The sequence below is a fragment of the Misgurnus anguillicaudatus genome, chromosome 6 (assembly GCF_027580225.2).
Source record: "Misgurnus anguillicaudatus chromosome 6, ASM2758022v2, whole genome shotgun sequence".
NCBI classification, from domain to species: Eukaryota; Metazoa; Chordata; class Actinopteri; order Cypriniformes; family Cobitidae; genus Misgurnus; species Misgurnus anguillicaudatus.
In genome coordinates this window covers 27,013,428-27,033,766 of record NC_073342.2, presented here as the reverse complement: position 1 = coordinate 27,033,766, position 20,339 = coordinate 27,013,428, and the positions used below count along the sequence as shown (strand labels likewise).

General features: G+C 36.3%; 1 protein-coding gene across 1 annotated transcript in view; it reads right to left on the bottom strand.

Annotated features, from left to right (window-relative positions):
- osbpl5 (oxysterol binding protein-like 5) overlaps positions 1 to 20,339 on the bottom strand; it is a 64,242-nt gene that overhangs the window by 33,749 nt on the left and 10,154 nt on the right. The window lies entirely within an intron of this gene.

The following is a 20,339-nucleotide window of genomic DNA, read 5'->3' as shown; positions in this document are numbered from 1 at the left end:
AACAGACTGCACTTTAGTGGGGGAAAAGAAGTCCAACTTTTTTTGAAGTTGCAATAGCACTGGCATTATTTACACTCTAAAAAAAAAAAGGTTCTATATAGCACCAAAACTGTTGCTTTGGATCGTAACGATAGAAGAACCATTTTTAGTGCCATATAGCACCAGTGAAGAACCAGTGAAGCACCAGTGAAGCACCTGTGTAGAACCATATAGTGCTATGTAGAACCATATGTGGTGCTATATGGCCCCTATATGGTTCTACACTGGTGCTTCACTGGTGCTTCACTGGTTCTTCACCGGTGCTACATGGCACCAAATGGTTCCTCTATCGCCACGATTGAAAGCAACAGTTTTGGTGCTATGTGGAACCGTTTGTTTTTTTAGAGTGTATGTTTATTAAAGAAATCCATTATATGTAAAAAAGGAGTTAATGTTGTTAATAAAAGAAATGCTGAATAGCAAAAACCACCTTTGAAGGTTGTTATGTTGTCGTCTTATATTTGTTTTAGCTTAATTTGTGCCTCTCTTATTATGTTGGTCAGTTGAATGTTAATTAGATCCAATCCATGTTCAGTAAAAATAATTTGATGCAGAAATAAACTAGCTAATAGACCAACTGTATAGTATTGTATACAAGTGTTTAATATCGGCATCGGTATCAGCAAGAAGTTGTCTGTTTAAATCGGTATCGGCATCGGCCCAAAAAATCCTATCGGTGCATCCCTAATGCTTACGTTACTTTTAAGTTACTTTTGTGCAACTTTTTCTTACTTGGCTCTCTTTTAGGCCTTGCAGGTGTTTTTTATGATCGCGAAAATGTCAAGCTTTGGCCTGCCATCTCCGTTTCTAACTCAAACTGTTCCCGCTCAGGCGCAAAGAGTGCGTAATTCTACGTTAATATGTTCAGTTTGATTCAGTACTATTTTTTAAAAAGGTAACTCAAATATTAATGTGTCCATTTATAAAGTAATACGTAATTTACTCGTTACTTCAGAAAAGTAATATTATTACGTATTGCGTGTTACTTGAAATGCATTACCCCCAACACTGCATATGACATCAACAAGATCAGCAAGAGCGATTCGAAAGCACAACGTATGGCATCAAAGTACCGTGAGACTGATTTGAAAGCACAACATATGACATTAAAGTGCAGTAAAAGCGATTCGAAAGCACAACGTATGACATTAAAATACAGTAAAAGCAATTCAAAAGCACAACGTATGACATCAAAGTTCCGTAAGAGTGATTCGAAAGCACAACATATGACATTAAAGTGCACTAAAAGCGATTCGAAAGCACAACGTATGACATTAAAATACAGTAAAAGCAATTCAAAAGCACAATGTATGACATCAAAGTTCCGTAAGAGTGATTCGAAAGCACAACATATGACATTAAAGTGCACTAAAAGCGATTCGAAAGCACAACATATGACATTAAAGTACAGTAAAAGCAATTCAAAAGCACAACGTATGACATCAAAGTTCCGTGAGAGCCGTTCGAAAGCACAACATATGACATCAAAATAGAGTGAAAGCGATTTGAAAGCACAATGTATGACATCAAAGTACAGTATAAGCGATTTGTAAGCACAACGTATGACATCAAAAACAGTAAAAGCGATTCGAAAGCACAACATATGACATTAAAGTGTAGTAAAAGCGATTCGAAAGCACAATGTATGACATCAAAGTTCCGTAAGAGCGATTCGAAAGCACAACATATGACATTAAAGTTCCGTGAGAGCCGTTCGAAAGCACAACATATGACATCAAAATACAGTGAAAGCGATTTGAAAGCACAATGTATGACATCAAAGTACCGTGAGACTGATTTGAAAGCACAACATATGACATTAAAGTGCAGTATAAGCTATTTGTAAGCACAACGTATGACATCAAAAACAGTAAAAGCGATTCGAAAGCACAACATATGACATTAAAGTGTAGTAAAAGCGATTCGAAAGCACAATGTATGACATCAAAGTACAGTGAAAGCGATTCGAAAGCACAAAATATGACATTAAAGTGCAGTAAAAGCGATTCGAAAGCACAATGTATGACATCGAAGTACAGTGAAAGCGATTCGAAAGCACAACGTATGACATCAAAGTTCCGTAAGAGCGATTCGAAAGCACAACATATGACATTAAAGTACAGTAAAAGCAATTCAAAAGCACAACGTATGACATCGAAGTACAGTGAAAGCAATTCGAAAGCACAACGTATGACATCAAAGTACAGTAAAAGCGTTTCGAAAGCACAATGTATGACATCGAAGTACAGTGAAAGCGATTCGAAAGCACAATGTATGACATCAAAGTACAGTGAAAGCGATTCGAAAGCACAACATATGACATTAAAGTGTAGTAAAAGCGATTCGAAAGCACAACATATGACATTAAAGTACCGTGAAAGCGATTCGAAAGCACAACGTATGACATCAAAGTTCCGTAAGAGCGATTCAAAAGCACAACATATGACATTAAAGTGCAGTAAAAGCGTTTCGAAAGCACAACGTGTGACATCCAAGTACCGTGAAAGCGATTCGAGAGCACAACATATGACATTAAAGTGCAGTAAAAGCGATTCGAAAGCACAACATATGACATCAAAGTTCCGTGAGAGCGATTTGAAAGCACAACATATGACATTAAAGTGCAGTAAAAGCGATTTCGAACGCACACTGTATGACATTAAAGTGCTGTAAAAGCCATTCGAAAGCACAACGTATGACATCAAAGTACCGTGAGAGTGATTCGAAACATATGACATTAAAGTGCAGTAAAAGCGATTCGAAAGCACAACATATGACATTAAAGTGCAGTAAAAGCGATTCGAAAGCACAACATATGACATTAAAGTGCAGTAAAAGCGATTCGAAAGCACAACATATGACATTAAAGTGCAGTAAAAGCGATTCGAAAGCACAACGTGTGACATCCAAATACTGTGAAAGCGATTCGAAAGCACAAAGTATCAGCAATGTTTGATGGGAACACAGATGCACAATGTTGGCTAGAGAGCTGGGGTTGTAACCCGAAAGTCACGGGTTCAAGTCTCAAGCGATTGATGTGTCCAAGCAATGACACGCTTCACCTTTAAGTATTCCCTAAATAAACCGCATGCACTCTTCTTATACAAGTAAATGCTAATTTTTCCAAATTAGAGTTTTAAATCGAAAGCTCTTGAGGTTACACACAATGACACAAATGAATCAAACTCAGATATCTAAGCAACAAGAGATTTTAGCGTCTGAATCAAGTTTTCAGTGTCATTCCTTCTCATAAAACCGAGCTAAAAATAGTCTTTCTGCTGCAGTGTGGGTCTGACGGTGGTATGGGAATTGCTGTCTGTAAGATGCAGTGTAACAAAAACTCCTCTCCACCTCCCATTCCCTTTCTAGAGCTCTGCAGGATTAAGAAGTCCCACCCCTGATCTGGCCCGCAGCCAAATGAGCATATCACAGCCCAGAGGCACAGCTGGAGGATGAAACAATGCATTTGATTGGCTGCACGTCTGCTTGCTGCTCAGTTTGCTCTCGTTGTTTACGAACATATGCAGAGCAGAGGTGAGAAAACATCCCGTGCATACTAAACAGACCTGGAAATTAAATAAAAAACTCAAGAGAAGTAAAGTTCTGGCTAACAAAACATTGTATGCTAATATCATCTCTTGCATATCTGGCCTACAATAAAAAGCCTTGTACTATATACGCCCAATTCAAGCAAAGAGCATACGTCCATTGTTAGATGTTTCCACTCATAACTGCCAAACATAGTAATGTTGATGAGGGTTTCTGACCCCGCATGCCTGTACTATGATCCACTCTGGTAATCTTTAAACAGAGCGGAGTAAATAAATGGCAGAAACTTGTCCGAGCGATGCCAAGACACAATTGTGCAGAGCCTCCCAAGTGTCCTACCGTGACCCCGGCAACTCTGCATTAAACTTTAGCTCTCCATGGCAGCTTCACAACACTCCCATAGGAGACTTCACAAGAAAACAAGCCTGGCAGCTGCCATTTTTAATCGCTGTCTAACAAAGCAGGCAAAGAGACAACATCCAGGGAGGATCTGATGGTGTATGACAGCTAAATGAACCTCAATTGAAGAGAACTTGAAGTTAGGAGATATTCGAAACAATCAAAATGTCCTAATAAATGTACTTTCTTGTTTTGTGCAATCTGTTTTAATAAGTTAGCATAGTAGTACATAAAGCGTTTTAAAAATGTTGCAGGTTCAAACAATATTATCTGTTTATGCACAAAAAAATGTAATTTAATATGACACTGTCATTATTAATGGTTGAACAATGTTTTTTTTTCAAATTGCTTATACCGATATCATGCAAATGCATACATACAGTACATGCAAAATTATCTGTTTATGAAACTTATGAATGTACTATAATATGCACAGGTATATTTGTAGCAATAGCCAACTATACATTGTATGGCAGGGCTCCAGACTAACTTTTTTTACTAGGAGCACAGTGGCCCCCAACTGAAAATTTTAGGGGCGCAACCAGACAATTTAGGGGCACACACCGTAAATCAACATGCTAACCAAATATTCAAATTTCTGCTAATTTCCACTGTATTACTAATTAATACTTTAATGATAGATGCAGAAAGTACAATGTGCTGTTTCAAATTCATTGTCACATCACAAAAAAATTTACTGGTCGCACATGTGCGACTGGATGTAAAATTCAGTGGCACACTCTCAAATTTTGGTGGCAAAATGCTCCCATTTGGTGGCAGTCTGGAGCCCTGTATGGGTGAAAATTATCTATTTTGTTTTATGCCAAAAATCACTAGGATATTAATCATGTTTCATATAAAATCATGTTTTATATAAAAAATGTATTTATTATTAGTAATACGTATGTGTTGCCAAGGACTTTATTTGGATAACTTTAAATGCGATTTTTTGCACCTTTAGATTCCAGATTTTCAAATAGTTGTATCTCGGCCAAATATTGTCATATCCTAACAAACCATACATCAGTGGAAAGCTTATTCGTTCAGCTCTCATAATGTATAGATCTCAATTTAAAGAAATTGACCCTTATGACTGGTTACAGTGGCGGCCAGTGATTTCTTTTTTTTATTGGAAAGCTTATTATTTATTTAACCAGATAATGTTTAAAGGCGGGGTGCATGATTTTTGAAAAACACTTTGGAAAATGTGAATCAGGCCAAGTACCAAAACACACTTGTAGCCAATTAGCAGTAAGGGGCGTGTCTGCTAACTGACATTGTTGCCTGGGTTGCGTACATGTGGGGCAAAAGCATGCATATTAGGGGTGTCACGATTCTCCAAATACTTGATTCGATTACATTTTCGATTCTGCTTTCACGGTTCAATTCGATTCTCGATTTTTTTAATTACTTTTTTTAAGACCAAAAATTATATGCCTTTATTATTATTATTATTATTATAGTTCCACATTAACATGCACATTGCGTGCTTTTCCTCGCATGGGGGTTAGTGGGTTTTACTTTACGCGAGAGAGCTTGTAGAGAGAGAATTCCTTCTTGCACGCAGATAGACTTAATGCGCGCGTCTTGGACTCCTATTATCTGAAATAAAACCGGTGGGTCATAAGCAGCTGCGCTTCTCTCTGTCTCACGTGCACGCGCTCTCGCATCTGTCCAAAGTCTAAACATAAACTAAAGTAATAATCCTTACGTATTTGTTCAGTTTTATGCGTTTCATGCAAGCTGAGGCAAACTATACCTTTTTTTTAAATATAACCCGCTGCGTTTTGGCGGCTCTCTCGTGCACGTGCAGAGAGCTGCGCTCTGTCCGAAGGCAGATCACTAGGTAGTAATCCTGTTTATGATATGCATTTCAAGGAGTTGTAGCAATACATCCCTCGTGTTTAAAATATAAATCGCGTTCCGCTGGATGGATGTTTTTAAAGGCACTTCTGAGAGTTTATTTTCCCCCGCTTGGCAAGCCGACCGGACGAGGTTGAGGTTGTGACTTAATTTCGATCGATTTCGATTTAAAATCTTAATCGTGACACCCTTAATGCATATATTACAAATTTATCCACTTGTGAAGTGCAAGAATGTACTTTTACTGATTCCCCGCCAGCCATTTTTTGCAAAGTTGCCCGCCAGCATTTTTTGTAATTTACACAAAAGTTTCACAAAATGCCTTTCAGGAAAATGTTCTTATAAAAACATATAAACATTCAAAATATGAAAGAACAGACCCTCTGCTTCAAAAAAAAGAGAAAAAAAACTTTTCATCCTATCTATATTTTTTTTCTCTGCTTATAAACTCTTAAGTATGGGTATTTTTCTTTAAAAATAATTTTTTTTAGCAAAAGCTAAAATAATAGCATTTTTGTGAAGAAATTTAGCTAGAGATCAGATTCAATACGATTATCAAAACACATTTTGGCTTCAGTTTTTTCATAAATTGGGTAAGTGCGGTATTGCAGATTAACATAAAATTTAATCAGAAAAACATTATTTTATGCAAATGTTTTCTCTTATTTGACGAGATAAATCGTCAATGGCGGGTAAAGAGTTAATATGTGCAACAATACAGACCGTTTCATCGGACGCATGTACGCTGACGCGATATACGTCTGGATCCGAACTTTACTTCCGGTTTCGTTTTTTTTAATGATCTGACTAGTTGCTAAACTGATCTCTTAAGCAAATGCCTCGTCGAAAATAACAAATGTTTTGGTTTCCTAGGTAATCTATGTGTTGTTTTTTGCTTGTTATATAAATAAACTGCGTTTAAAGAACTTTGTTGCTATTTATTCTTAGAGTCTACCGTAAGTTATGTGCGAACCACGACAGCCGCTTGTTTATGTTGTTACTGCTGAAACCGTCTATACACTTAAAATCTTTATTAATAGTTGAGCAATGTTTTTTAAATAGCAATCAAGCAAACACATGCATTCAGTATTCGAGGGTTAAAATGTACACAATGTAAACACGTATTTACACTAAATACAAAATATATACACTAAATACAAAATTGAAGATAAGCGGAGTAATTTGCTTCATATTTAGTACATTCTTGTATCAACTATATACAAAGGCAACTCAGGGCTCGAAATTGCGACCATTTTGGTCGCATATGCGACCGAAATTTAATCTGTGCGACCTTAAAATATATTTGGGAGCATTTGTGCGACTGCCCATTTTGTTGTGACGCGAGTTGATTGTGATCCTGCATGCTGGTGCTGTCCCAGGTTCAGTGTTCTCTCCAACGATACATAACCAATCAAATTTCACCATTAAGTTCTTGCGTTTAATGAAGACCGCAGATTGGCTAATATGAGCGTCAGTCATTCCTTGTTGCCGTGAAGCGCGGAAATGTGAAAAGACGAACACGTCGCGAGCATGTCGAGAGCGAGCCGATTACAGCCAAGGTTATTACTGTATTTTTTGACGACGATCCGGATTCAAATGTAACTCCACCACCGGAAAATACGAGTTGACGTTAAACCTTTCAGAGAGAGTGGCTTAAAGATTTCGAGTGTCTCCGCTATGAACATGTAACTTACTGTGTTTACTGTAAATCCTGTAAAACGGCGTTAATGGCGGAATCAAAACATTTTAAGCGACGTACCTCGCTTAAACATGGCGAATGTGCCAAAAACACAAGACGTGTCATGACAAATGTGTTTATTATTGATGGAGACACCGACCTGTCTGTCAAAGTGTATTTGATAGTGTATGTGCGCATGCGCTGGTGAATGGACATTCGACAAACATCCTTTTGGTCCATGTTGCTGTGGAATACGAATGCTGATGGTATGTTTTTGTTGTATTTTTTAAAACATTGCCTATTTAGAAGAAAAAGCATCCTGGTAATGCAGTTATCAATACCAATAGGCTATATATTAGCCTTCTATATTAGGGTCACTTTTGTAATGTCACAATTAATCAGTGTTTTACGTGTTTGATAGATTTTCTATGTAATCTTAATCATGTTACCTGTAATTGTTAAATTATTATTGCTGCTATACTATTTCAACAGCATTTGGGTATTAATTTAGGAATTTATGCAGCAAAAAATAAAATAAAATAGAAGACCAACTTTTAAATGCTGGCCATAGGACGTGTAAAGCCAGGTGGTGGTGTTTTATTTTTATTAAAATAAATCTATTAACATTTACATTGTAGTTGTGGTGCTTTTTAACTCTTTAAAGTTGGGAGCACCAGTGCTACCAAATAAAAAAGTTAATTTTGAGCCCTGCAACTGTATGGTCCTTGCATGGGATGATTTAATTAAATATTATACACCAGTGGTTCTCAACTTTTGTAAAAAGTTTTTGTAAAACCCGTTTAAAAATCATTGCTATTACTTTTGCAAAACTTTTTATACACAGAAAAAATCATTGCAAAACTTTTTATACACAGAAACTCAAAGTTCATGGCTAAATAAATAAGCTATGTTAAAGTGACAGCAACAAAAGCAACAGGAGATAACTTGACACACAGCTAGCTGCTTTAATGTCGCCTTGAGCAAACCCATTAAATCTCATCCAATACCCTTTAGCTTTGTGACATGATCCTGTTTGACAACTCAAAGAATGTTAGTGTTAAACCATTGGACCGCCCTGTGGCCTGACGGACTTCACGCCTGCTGGGTCCAGCTAATCTCCACTCTTGTTGGGGTTTTAATCCTGAACTCCTGGATTTAAGGCCTCGCCAAATGACCCATTTACTGATGTTGAACGCACAGCAGCAGACACGTTCTTTCACGAGAAAAGGTTTCTCTGACACACATTATGTGGTGACCTTGTTTTCGTCCCAAAGCTTTAGAAGAACCGCATGTGACTTTGCAGGTTGGGAAGCATAAACATTAAAGTCGAGAAGAAATCAAACTCTATTTACTACAATTAACATGCATAAAACAACCTTTGTGTTTGTCATCAATCCCTTTAAAGGATTAAAAAGTCAATTTTCTTAAAAAAAATCAGATAATTTACTCACCACCATGTCATCCAAAATGTTGGTGTCTTTTTTGTTCAGTTGAGAAGAAATTATGTTTTTTGAGGAAAACATTCCAGGATTTTTCTCATTTTAATGGACTTTAATGGACCCCAACACTTAACAGTTTTAATGCAGCCTAAAATGGCAGTTGCAAAGGACTCTTAACGATCCCAAATGAGGCATAAGGGTCTTATCTAGCGAAACGATTGTCATTTTTGGCAATAAAAATAAAAAATATCCACTTTTAAACCACAACTTCTCGTCTTCCTCCAGTCCTGTGACGCGCCAGCGCGACCTCACGTAATACGTCATCACGTTAAGAGGTCACAAATGATGCATCAAAACTACGCCCCAGTGTTTACAAGTGTAAAGAAAGAGGACCGTTCCGGCATTGTTGTATGTCGAATGATACTAATTAATGTCTTTGTGTCAGTTTATTGTTTAAAATGATCCGCAAATGTGCGTTTCATATATGTAACACTTGACCTTTCGACGTCATTATGCAATTATGTGAGGTCGCGCTGGCTCGTCACAGGCCCGGAGATAGACGAGAAGTTGTGGTTTAAAAGTGTATTTTTTTTTCTTGCCAAACATGACAATTGTTTCGCTAGATAAGACCCTCGAATGGGATCGTTTAGAGTCCTTTGAAACTGCGTTAAAGCTGCAATTTTAAATTGCATTAAAACTGTTAAGTGTTGGTGTCCATTAAACTCCATTAAAATGAGAAAAATCCTGGAATGTTTTCCTTAAAAAACATAATTTCTTCTCGACTGAACAAAGAAAGACATCAACATTTTGGATGACATGGTGGTGAGTAAATTATCTGGATTTTTTTAAAGAAAATTGACAAATCCTTTAAGTCTCCCATCCAACCACATGGCAAAATTCTGCTATGACATGCCCTTATTTCTTGAGCCAGTAAATCTGTTAAATAAAATCTTTTTCACTTGCAAAAGGCTTTGACAATTATAAAATGCTTTTTTGTTCTGTAATAATGTACAAAAATACATTTACATTCATGCATCTAACAGACGCTTTCATCCAAAGCAACTTGCAATGCATTAAAGCGATACATCTTATCAGTATGTATAGCTTTGTATGTTTCCTGGGATCAAACCCATGACCTTTGCGATGTCATCAACGCAATGCTCTTTTGACAGAGCGACAGTAGTCAAAACTAGCTGAGTTTCATAAAAATAATAAAGTATCCAACTTGTGATTTTTAAACTGGTTAAACTGGCTATGACATACTGTATAGCTGACGTTGTTGACAATTTGGCAAGGCAAAATAAAGGCAATACCTTCATATTAGTGGTAGATGTGTGAGGTTAAAGTTTAAATCTATAGCTGACTCAAGTTTTTAAAAGCCTGAATGGAGAGCAGGGTGGTATTTTGGGCCTCTCACATGGGGAAAGACTAAAAACACTTGCTTCCCACTAAGCAGTCTCTTTAAATAGACTGAGTGACATCATGGCCCTTACCATCTCAGCTCCACTAATGATGTGTTCTCCCTCTATGACCAATAACAAGGTCACTCAGGTTTGGCTCGTACCCACATCCGGCATCTGAGCAGTGCACGGTCTTGCTTTCTTGTTAGAGAAGAGGCAATTACAGTTCCTCAAGAGACTTGATGAGGTGCTATTTAGGGACATAGCCACTAAAGGAACGGCGCAAATGAAGGCTTGTATAACCCTTTCCATACAAAAATATATCTTGGAAAAAGACTAAAAATTGATAGCCATGCAAAAACACCTAAATGCAAAAACATCATTAGCTTTCAGATTTCAATAGTCGCACCCCAAGTACTACAGTACATACTGTAATATCATCCTTCCCAACCCAACTCTAAAGTCAAGATTGGAAAACTGGACTGCATATTGAAACAATGCTATTGTGGCCATATGTGTTATTTGGCACACAGGTTTTATTTATTCACTGGCATGTGAAGTCATCTAATGGTGGTGGTGTGTTTGTAACTCACTTCTATTTTGAGCAGATCACAGTGTCTTTCAATCATAACTCAACATCACATGACAGTCTATTTAACACAGATTTTAATGTAGGTCAAAGCAAACGAACAGGAATTTAAAGACTTCCGCAAAAGACCTCCTTCCCTCCCACCGCCCCACATAACATAGTTTACTTTAAAAGACTTAAGTTTCTTGTTTTTTCCAAGATTATGGCTGATTTCAGCATTCCCAGCAGAATTACTTGCAATCAAGGCCAGCACAACATTAACGTCTGGGACAAGCATCTGCGTAATACATCCGAATGCCATTTCAAATATTCAGTACAATTCTTTCCTTTTTTCCCATTCAACCTTGTTGACCGCTATCAAGACACTGATGTTTCCAGACGACGCTATCAGTGCATATCAGTGCTTTTTTCCAATAACGGTTATATGGTTTATAAACACATTTCCGATATTTCAATATACATTACAGTGTCCTGCGGCAGTTCACATTAGAGCCCGACCGATAAAGGATTTTGAACGCCGATACCGATACAAATGTTTGTTGGTTTTTAAATCCGATATTCCGATATATCGGCCGTTTTTTTTTTCAGAAAAACGCAACAAAACATTAAAAGATTTCCCTAACATTAGTTATTTGTAGTTATTTATGAGTTTTAACTAAAATAATATGATAATGCATTTTGAAACTTGTTTCTTTTATTGTCTCGTGAACAACTCACCATGAACTCACTTAACTGTTGTTCTCTCTGCCCAACTCTGGCTGGATCAGCACGTTGCAGGATGTGTGGTGCGTTATACACGAGGTTGTAGAGTGCCCTCTGCTGGACAAACTATACAACGACAACACTCATGACATGGTTGAAGACTGTTTCGTCCATATTCATTTATCGGCCATTATGAATGCCGATACCGATAGTTTGGAAACGGCTAAATTATCGGCCGATAACATTGTCCTGCCGATATATCGGTCGGGCTCTGGTTCACATGTCACATCTAAAAATGTGTATTAAACGCGGGTCAAGGCGCTTCTTCCTTTCAAAACACGTGGGTCTTTCGTAGTTAAGCAACCGTAAGCCGTGCTCTCCGAGACGGCAAGGAAAACGAAGAATGCCTGATCAGATTTAAATGCAAGAAGTGTCTTTAAAATTAATTTCTCTTTCTAACTACCATATGTAACATTAAATAGCCTACTATTATTAAAAAGTTTTAGGGTCAATTTCACTTAGGGTATTTATTAATATTTTCCATATTTTACTAGAATAGCAAATCGATAAAAACTATGTAACTGATTGACTTTCGGGTATTAAAGGTGCAGTGTGTAAATTTTTGCGGCATCTAGTGGTGAGGTTGCGCATTGCAACCAATGGCTCAGTCCACTGCTTAATCCTCGCTTTTGAAACGCATAGAGGAGCTACGTTAGCCGCCACCGGACAAACATGTCATCGTCGGAGACAACTTAGTAAAAAAAAGTTTGTCCGTTAAGAGCTTCTGTAGAAACATGGAGGCACAAAATGGCGACTTCCATGTAAGGGGACCCTCGGTGTATGTACATAAAAACGTCTCATTCTAATGTAATAAAAACATAACGGTTCATTATGAAAGGTCTTTATACACCACTGATAATATAGTTTTGTATAATATTTTTCATTTATGTCAAGCAAATAAAGGTGAACATTAATTTATTGATACCATTTTGTTTATATTATATAGTTTTATAGGAGGAGGTTTTTATAGACATTTATATACGTTTGTAGGTACAGACTTTCATTTATCCCAATGCTTTTGTTTAACATTCATACGTTATCGGATTTATACCGCATCGACCAAAATTTAGATGTATATCAGCGATAGAAATTGTGGCCATATCGTACAGCCCTACTCTCAGCACATATTGTACATTCATCAAATACTTTCGTTTAAAATGTGCTAAATCCTGTCCTCAGGCTATTTAGAAATACCGGTCTCTTTAAGTTATCTTTAAGTAAAATATAATTATTATTGCTTTATTTTGTTTTCGAAGAACACATTCTTGACAGGCTTCGTTTTTTAAAATTTTGGTGACACAAATAAATTCTGGCACAAAAGTTAATTTTAAATTATACATTCCTGTATTGTTTCCGTATAGCTCGGTGGTAGAGTATTGCGTTAGCAATGCAAAGGTCATGGGTTCAAACCCACAAAACACGAATACTGATATAAATGTATACATTCCTTGTAATGCAATGTAAGTCACTTTGGATAAAAGTGTCTGCCAAATGCATAAATGTAAATATATTCTTTATTCATATTCGACTTTAGAAGAAAAAACAATATTTTACAGCATTAGTTTAATAGGAGTGTCTTACATATAATCTGCCAATCCTGCAAATAGCAGCTAGACTGTCAAAGTAGAGGTGGATTACCCAAAATGTAATGGTTTATAATCTGACCTCAATGAGGCAAAATGATAATGGATGGGAGTGATGATTGCTATGTTCAATGTGAGGGGAAAACTATTATGGTTTTGACCTTTACAGCTGCACATGACTATTTCTGTCCTGATGTCCTCTGGGGTTATTGACTGAATAATGATCAATATTAGAGACCAGCTCAACACTGCAGAAATTAAAACCCGAAAAACCTGGCTTAGGAGAATGTTTACGAATCTCACTTAAAGCTAATATAAGTAAATCCATATAGGGGTGGTTTCCTGGACAGGGTTTAAATTAATCCAGGACTAGGACATAGTTATTTTAGGACATTTAAGTAGTTTTTACAAAAAGCTATACTGGTGTGCATCTTGAGGTAAAACAATGGTACTGATATATGTTAAAATAAGTCAGTGCAAGGTGTTTTGAAATTTAAGTAGCTCAAACATGCATTTTAGTCTGGGACTAGGATGAGCCCTGTCCAGGAAACCGCCCCAAAGTGTGACTAAAAACTATGCATGATAACCTACTTTGGTCTGACTCAATTTCATCCTCCACGGGGAGCAGTCTGTGTCAAAGTAGTCTGTGATGGTAAGGGCCAAGTTTTCTTAAAGATTAAATGTTTTATCAGTTTGTGACACCATAGACAAATATGATATTAACCACCCAGCCGAATTTGAATGATTATTAAAGTAAATAAAATAAATTATCAAAATCTTTGCTCTCAAACGATGACTACGCTGTCATTCTTTACTTTCTACTGCTATAACCTGAATGAATGCTTGTGAGTGTGTTAGGGGCGGGGCCATATTTGGTGGCTCCTGTGTGTCATCGAGCCACCGTTTTAGCCCCACCCAAATAATCCTAAACACAGAAATGCGGAAAAATGGAATTTAGTACTATGTCTTTGCAATGTTTCAGCAAAACATTTATAATGTGTTTAGAAACAATTGTCTGAAATGACTTTAATATCAGCAATGATTTTTTAAAAACATTTTTAACTATTCCTTTGAATGAGAAGGTCAGACAGACAGTCAGTGTAAAGCAGTGTAATGATCTTAATAAGAGATCATACGTCTTTTTTTGGACAGGACATCTAGAAAGAGCTTGATAATGATATGGGTGTTTTCCTCATTTCCTATTAAAAAAAAAAAACTCCCGCAGGCTGTCATTAAAGCAAGCCAAAGTAATAGTTTCCACAAATTATATCTTTTACTAGCTCACCAGTATATTATCATTTACCCAGCAGGTCACCTTGAATGAAAAATATTTTTAGCAAACTACTTTTGGCTAAAATGATTCAGTTTTAAACTCTTACAATACAATTAAAACCAATATCATTTGTTAAAAGAAGCTTTAAACATTTATTTATTTGAATAAAATAAAACGACTCACTTATATGGCTAGTTCATTGAATTGAGACAAACTTATTTTGCCAAAGCTATACTATAGATTAACTTAGTTATTATAACAGAGTAATGGGTATTGTTAAAAAGGCATTTGAGATACGATAACAAAAATCTTTAATAAGACGTTTTATAAAGATGCGCATCTGTATAAAACATACATTTTGGATTTCTTACTACATTTACATTAGGCATTAAGCAGAAATTTTAATTACGCGAATTTTCTTTATACGTGTAAAAAAATACAGCCTATATGATAATGTATAAAATACTGTATATAATATAGATGTAATGTATGTAATAATAATAATAATAATATAATACAAACATTTTATTATACAAAATTTAATAATTAATCAACATTATTTTACTCATTATAATTATAGCCTTAGTATTAGGGCTGTCACAATTATTAAATAATCGTCTCATCGCGATTGTTTGACCTCATCGCGATGATTTCAGATCACCGCAATGATTGAACATATTTCTAAAAAATACAAGGGGGAGCTGCAGCGCCTGTATAAACGAGACAGTATCTAATGACGCTCCTTGACTGACATTGTAATGCGATACATTACAAAGCCATTTAAAACAGTGGAAAAACAGCATTTAAAGAAATGCTGCAAAACTTTGAAAAGTAGTATTAATTGCCCGGAAAAAAACAGGAATTCCAAATTTAGGAGGTTTTTTTTCAGTTTTTGAAAGATATATTCATTAAATAATTACTTTTCAATGTATTATGTGTGTTCATATTCACTGCCAGGTAAACCATGCAAAAGATTCAATTTAAATAATCACAACAATATGTGAAAATTATTTAATGAATAAAAAAGGCAATTAATTGTCATAATCGTCACAATTTATAAGACAATTAACCGTCAGCTAAATTTCATAATTGTGACTGCCATACTTAGTATATGATTATAAATAAATAATTGCATACGTGTGGTTGCTCTTTAATTTTTTTGAACATTTAGAATAAATTTTAATACGAAAGTTTTTGTTGAATGATTTGGTCAGTAAAACGTACATTTCATGCACACATTTGTGCGTACGCATGTTTGGTGAACGAGACCCTAATGTCGCTAGCCGTTCTTCCCTGACAACAGCGCTGCCCACTAACCTACTGCACACTTGTTCCAGTCCTAGCAAGGTCAGATTGCTGCAACCTTGACCGAGTGCTATAAAAACATTGTAAACATAACACTATTCACACAAGTGTTCCCAGTCAATGATTAGATGGCCCATTTACACACATCTACAACAAACCAAAACAAACTGTCCCTGTAAAACATGAAATGGACTCTAGCGGAACCTGGACCGACTGTGCTAGTTTTTAACTTTCTGTGCAAGTGACACATTAACCAAATCCTGAAATGTATATCTAAATCCTTTAAAAACGTGCTTACAAAGCAAAGAACAGAAGTTTAATTTGTAACTTATACAATAAGCTGCGCCGAAAGCATTTCTCAAGTCCTGACAGTAATATGCAAAAAACTAGAATGGAAACACAGCTGCCGCCCTCTTATTGTTCTGATAGGTTGACTGAAGTCTGGTGATATTTTCTCATGCAGTGAGTTCAGCAGCAGAATTGACCTCGTGTCACTCCGATTCCACGCCTTAAAGAAACAGCTCCCAGCTGCATGCTTCTTAAATAAGAACAGAATTCACTGTCATTCCCTTTGGCGCTTGCTCTTGGCTGCTTGGTTATGAGTATGCATAAATGAAATTGTTACTACTCATTTCATCATGAAGGTTTAAAAAGGATTTTACAGCCTGATGTCAAAGGAAAACTGTGACAAAGTACTTTGTATTTTTTTTCTGCAAGGGCTTAAAAAAATCATAGGGATCTGCTGCTTTTCCTCTATTATGGCCAATACCATTAAAAATAACATACAAGGCTGCTATTGGGAAACCTGCATTTGTAAGAGTGATATTTCAGGGTTAACTTCAAATTCAAGGACCTTTTAAGGACTTTCCAAGTCCAATAACCTCAAATTCAAGAACTAAATTTGGGGACACATTTGAAGTGAGAGCAAGGTTACATCGTGTTACCTTTTAAGATACATTGTTACAATTCCCTTTCGAGGGAACTCGCGCTGCGTCACTGCGGTGACACTTTGGGGACGCCTCCAGGGGTAAGTGAATCTGAATGTGTATATCAAATTCAACCAATGGTGAGGCTTAACGACAAAGACAGGGTGACGTGGGAGCCAGGAAGTATATCGCCATCTGAAATATTGCCAAAGACCTCGTTTCAGGGATGCAGGAAGTATGGCAAGGGAGACGCAGCGTCTCGTTCCCTTCTCAGAGAACAACAGTTACATACGTAACCCGAGACGTTTTCATGTGTCAAACACAACTATGCAAAAAAAAAAACATTTTGGTATGAATCAACATTTGCATACAGAAGATATAAGCATTTAAAGCGAACAGTTTAGCAAAAGTCAAAAACTTGTATGATATTAACCTACACTACACAGGGAATGGATTTTTTTCCCAAAAACTTGCATAAAATAGATTCAAGCACTTTCAATGACCTGTATCTATGCATGTATATTTTCAACAACTTCCCAGGAGCTTGAATCCCCCACCAGATTCACAAACTTTCAAGGATTTTCAAGGACCCAAAACAGTTGTCAAACTGTATTGTATAAGCTATAGCTAATCTTACACACCTTACATCCACTATAAATGAAAAAACTTAATCCACAGAAATGAAGGTTTTGACACAGACTGCTCAATGTTTGCTAGGATAGCATAGCTGACCGCTCATTATCTCTTTGTGGACATCATGAATGATGCTCAACCCCACACAAGAACACTGTCAGTGTTTGTTTATACAGTGCTGTAGTTTCAAATGTAAAAATAGACAGCACAGGGGTGTGTGAAATCTGTCTCTTACCTCTAATGCATACAGCGAGAAATATCACCCTCATGGTAGTGTTAAAAATAATATGGTACCATGTCTTTTTTAGGTCCATTAGGAAAGATTTTTATCAGCCATTTAAAGCAAACTACAAAAACATTATTGTACCATTGGTAGTGATGTCATACCTATTGGTGCAATAACAATTTGGACTTTTAAATAAACATGACCATTCAGCATCTCAACGCACTCAGTACAGACAGTACAGGTTAGAAAAATAGCCTGTTTCATTCTAAAGAGACGTAGTAATTTGCAAATGTAATTTGTTGCAGATGAAATACTATGTGCCTGTTGTGGGTGATTGTGTCAACACAGCATTGCTGCTCTGGGTGATGACTGTAATCGATGTGACACTAAAATTAAAACAGGAAATCTATTGTCAACACTGCGATTGGATAAGAGAGTCTAAATATATGAACTCCATGAGCAAATGCAAAGCCAATTAAAACAACACCTTTTTGACTCCAATGTGTACTTGAAATTTTAAGTAACTTCTAATTCGCTGATGTCAACGTTTGTCCAATCTGATGTTCAATTAAAAGATCTGAAAGATAAGCCGGTGCCAGTCCATGCAAGGATTTTTACACCAATAACAGACTGTTTAAAACCAATCCTATAGTAGAGTAGAAGCCAATGCAACCAAGGTAGGCGTAATATGTTCACATTTTTACCTATTTAGCTATAGCAGCAAAGATTTGGACTATAAATGTCTGGCTAATTAATTATTTATATATAAAAAATGCATTACAATAGACAAGACTTAATAATATTAAATCTTGGCATTTGAACGTCAAACATGATTTCGTTCTGTTCGCGCAAACGCTGTAGGCTATGGACATATTTAATAATGAGCTTAACAAGTTTTTTGTAATGCTTAATATGCTTTCGTAAATTCTTGCCAAAACAGATGTTTTTTTACTATTCTGTCAGTGCAGGTACTTGCGTGTCTGTGCGTTGCGTTTCGGATCTGTCAGTCAGCGCGAGTCTTGTTGATCTTAATAACTTTTTAACATAAATCAGTCCCGAACTTTATCTCTCTTAATAACTTTTTAAACATCAAGCAAGTCCTGCATTTTATTTTCAAATTCCTGCATGTTTTTAAACCGAAACCAAGATGTCAGACATGACACGCATCTTAGTATTAATCATTTCACTCTCAGAAAACGTATTAGATGTTTAATTAATAGAGTACTTGAAAACATCCCACTCATTTAGACAGAATGGGTCATATATGTAATGTGCTGAAAGACACAATAAACGCTTAAAGCGCTCTCAAGTTCAACGCACATAGGCACAAGCTGTATGAGGGTTTGAAAATTAGAAGTTTGTTTTCCATGCCTATTATTAATGAGAATCAAGTTATTTGTCTTTTTGATAAAAAATGTGTAATATTATTTTTAATAAATATTTACAGTTATTTAAGTTATAATTATAATAAAAGCAAAAATTCATTTAAAATTGTAAAACATATTTAATGCTAACTTTACTTACAAATTCAGAAAATATTTTTTACAGTGTATAAATAAAACGACATGAAGGAATTTCATTCCAAAATGTAATGCGTCTAGTAGCAGCTACCAGTGACACAGAAAGTCAAGAAATTAAAAACCACCCACCCCCAGGTCTGCCAATTCTTTGCCAACCCCCAATTCTAATCGCCTCTCAGCGAGCGAATCAAAAGAAAAACGGTTTTTCAAGTTTTGACCAGCGTGTGGCGTTTTAATTCCCAACCTTGCAGTTCCTTTGTTTAAACGCAAATCTAGGCCTACTACGCTGTAAGTTTTTTTAAATGAATTTTTATAACTAAAATTAAGTGGATATCGGGTAACTTAATTTGACATATGTCAGTTCACACGCCAAACCAAGCTATTTTTTACGCTGAGAAGTAAAATAGAAGTTTTCCTGCTATACAATTAATAAAGGAGGTGCTGGTATACACAGAGAATTCCTGTCGAGTTTAGCAGTACGGTTTTTAGGTGTGGTCAACTTTACGCAGCGCCGCAAGAGCAGTCAAGCAGATGACATCAGAGTACCGCGAGAAATAAGGCGGAGGAGGTTGGTTTCAATCGCTCTCGCGGTACTCTGATGTCATCCACTCATGTTTGAGTCTGTATCAGATAAAAATACAGATTTTGAGGAACAAGTTATTGTTTGGAGATTGTCAATGGACGTTTCTTAGTGGTAAGTTTGTTTTTCAGTATGGACCAAAACGCCAAATGCATAAAATAAAAATGTAGTAATATTGTAATGTCTTGGCATGATATGTTTTCTAAAATGTTTAAAAATGAACAAATCAGTTGTGCAAAACTATCATCATCCCAGTTCATTTATTATACGCAATATTTTCTACCTACTTATGCAGACGTCTATTTATTTGAGAGACACAGAAAGATCTGTTTACCTTTATGAAACACAATCAGGTGTTAAGCAGGAGTGTTTATGTACCTCGGGACCAGCCCGGGACAACCCAGCCTTCTCCTTCATTGCAGGAAAGATCTCTTTTTCCAGATGGCACAACATGAAGGGAACAGTGTGATCATTTTGGATTCTCAGAATCGGTGGCTAATTTTAGATCCAGTGTATGCTCAATTTCACCTGCTACAGTAAATTACATGGAAATCTTTACCACTTGTTTGTACAGA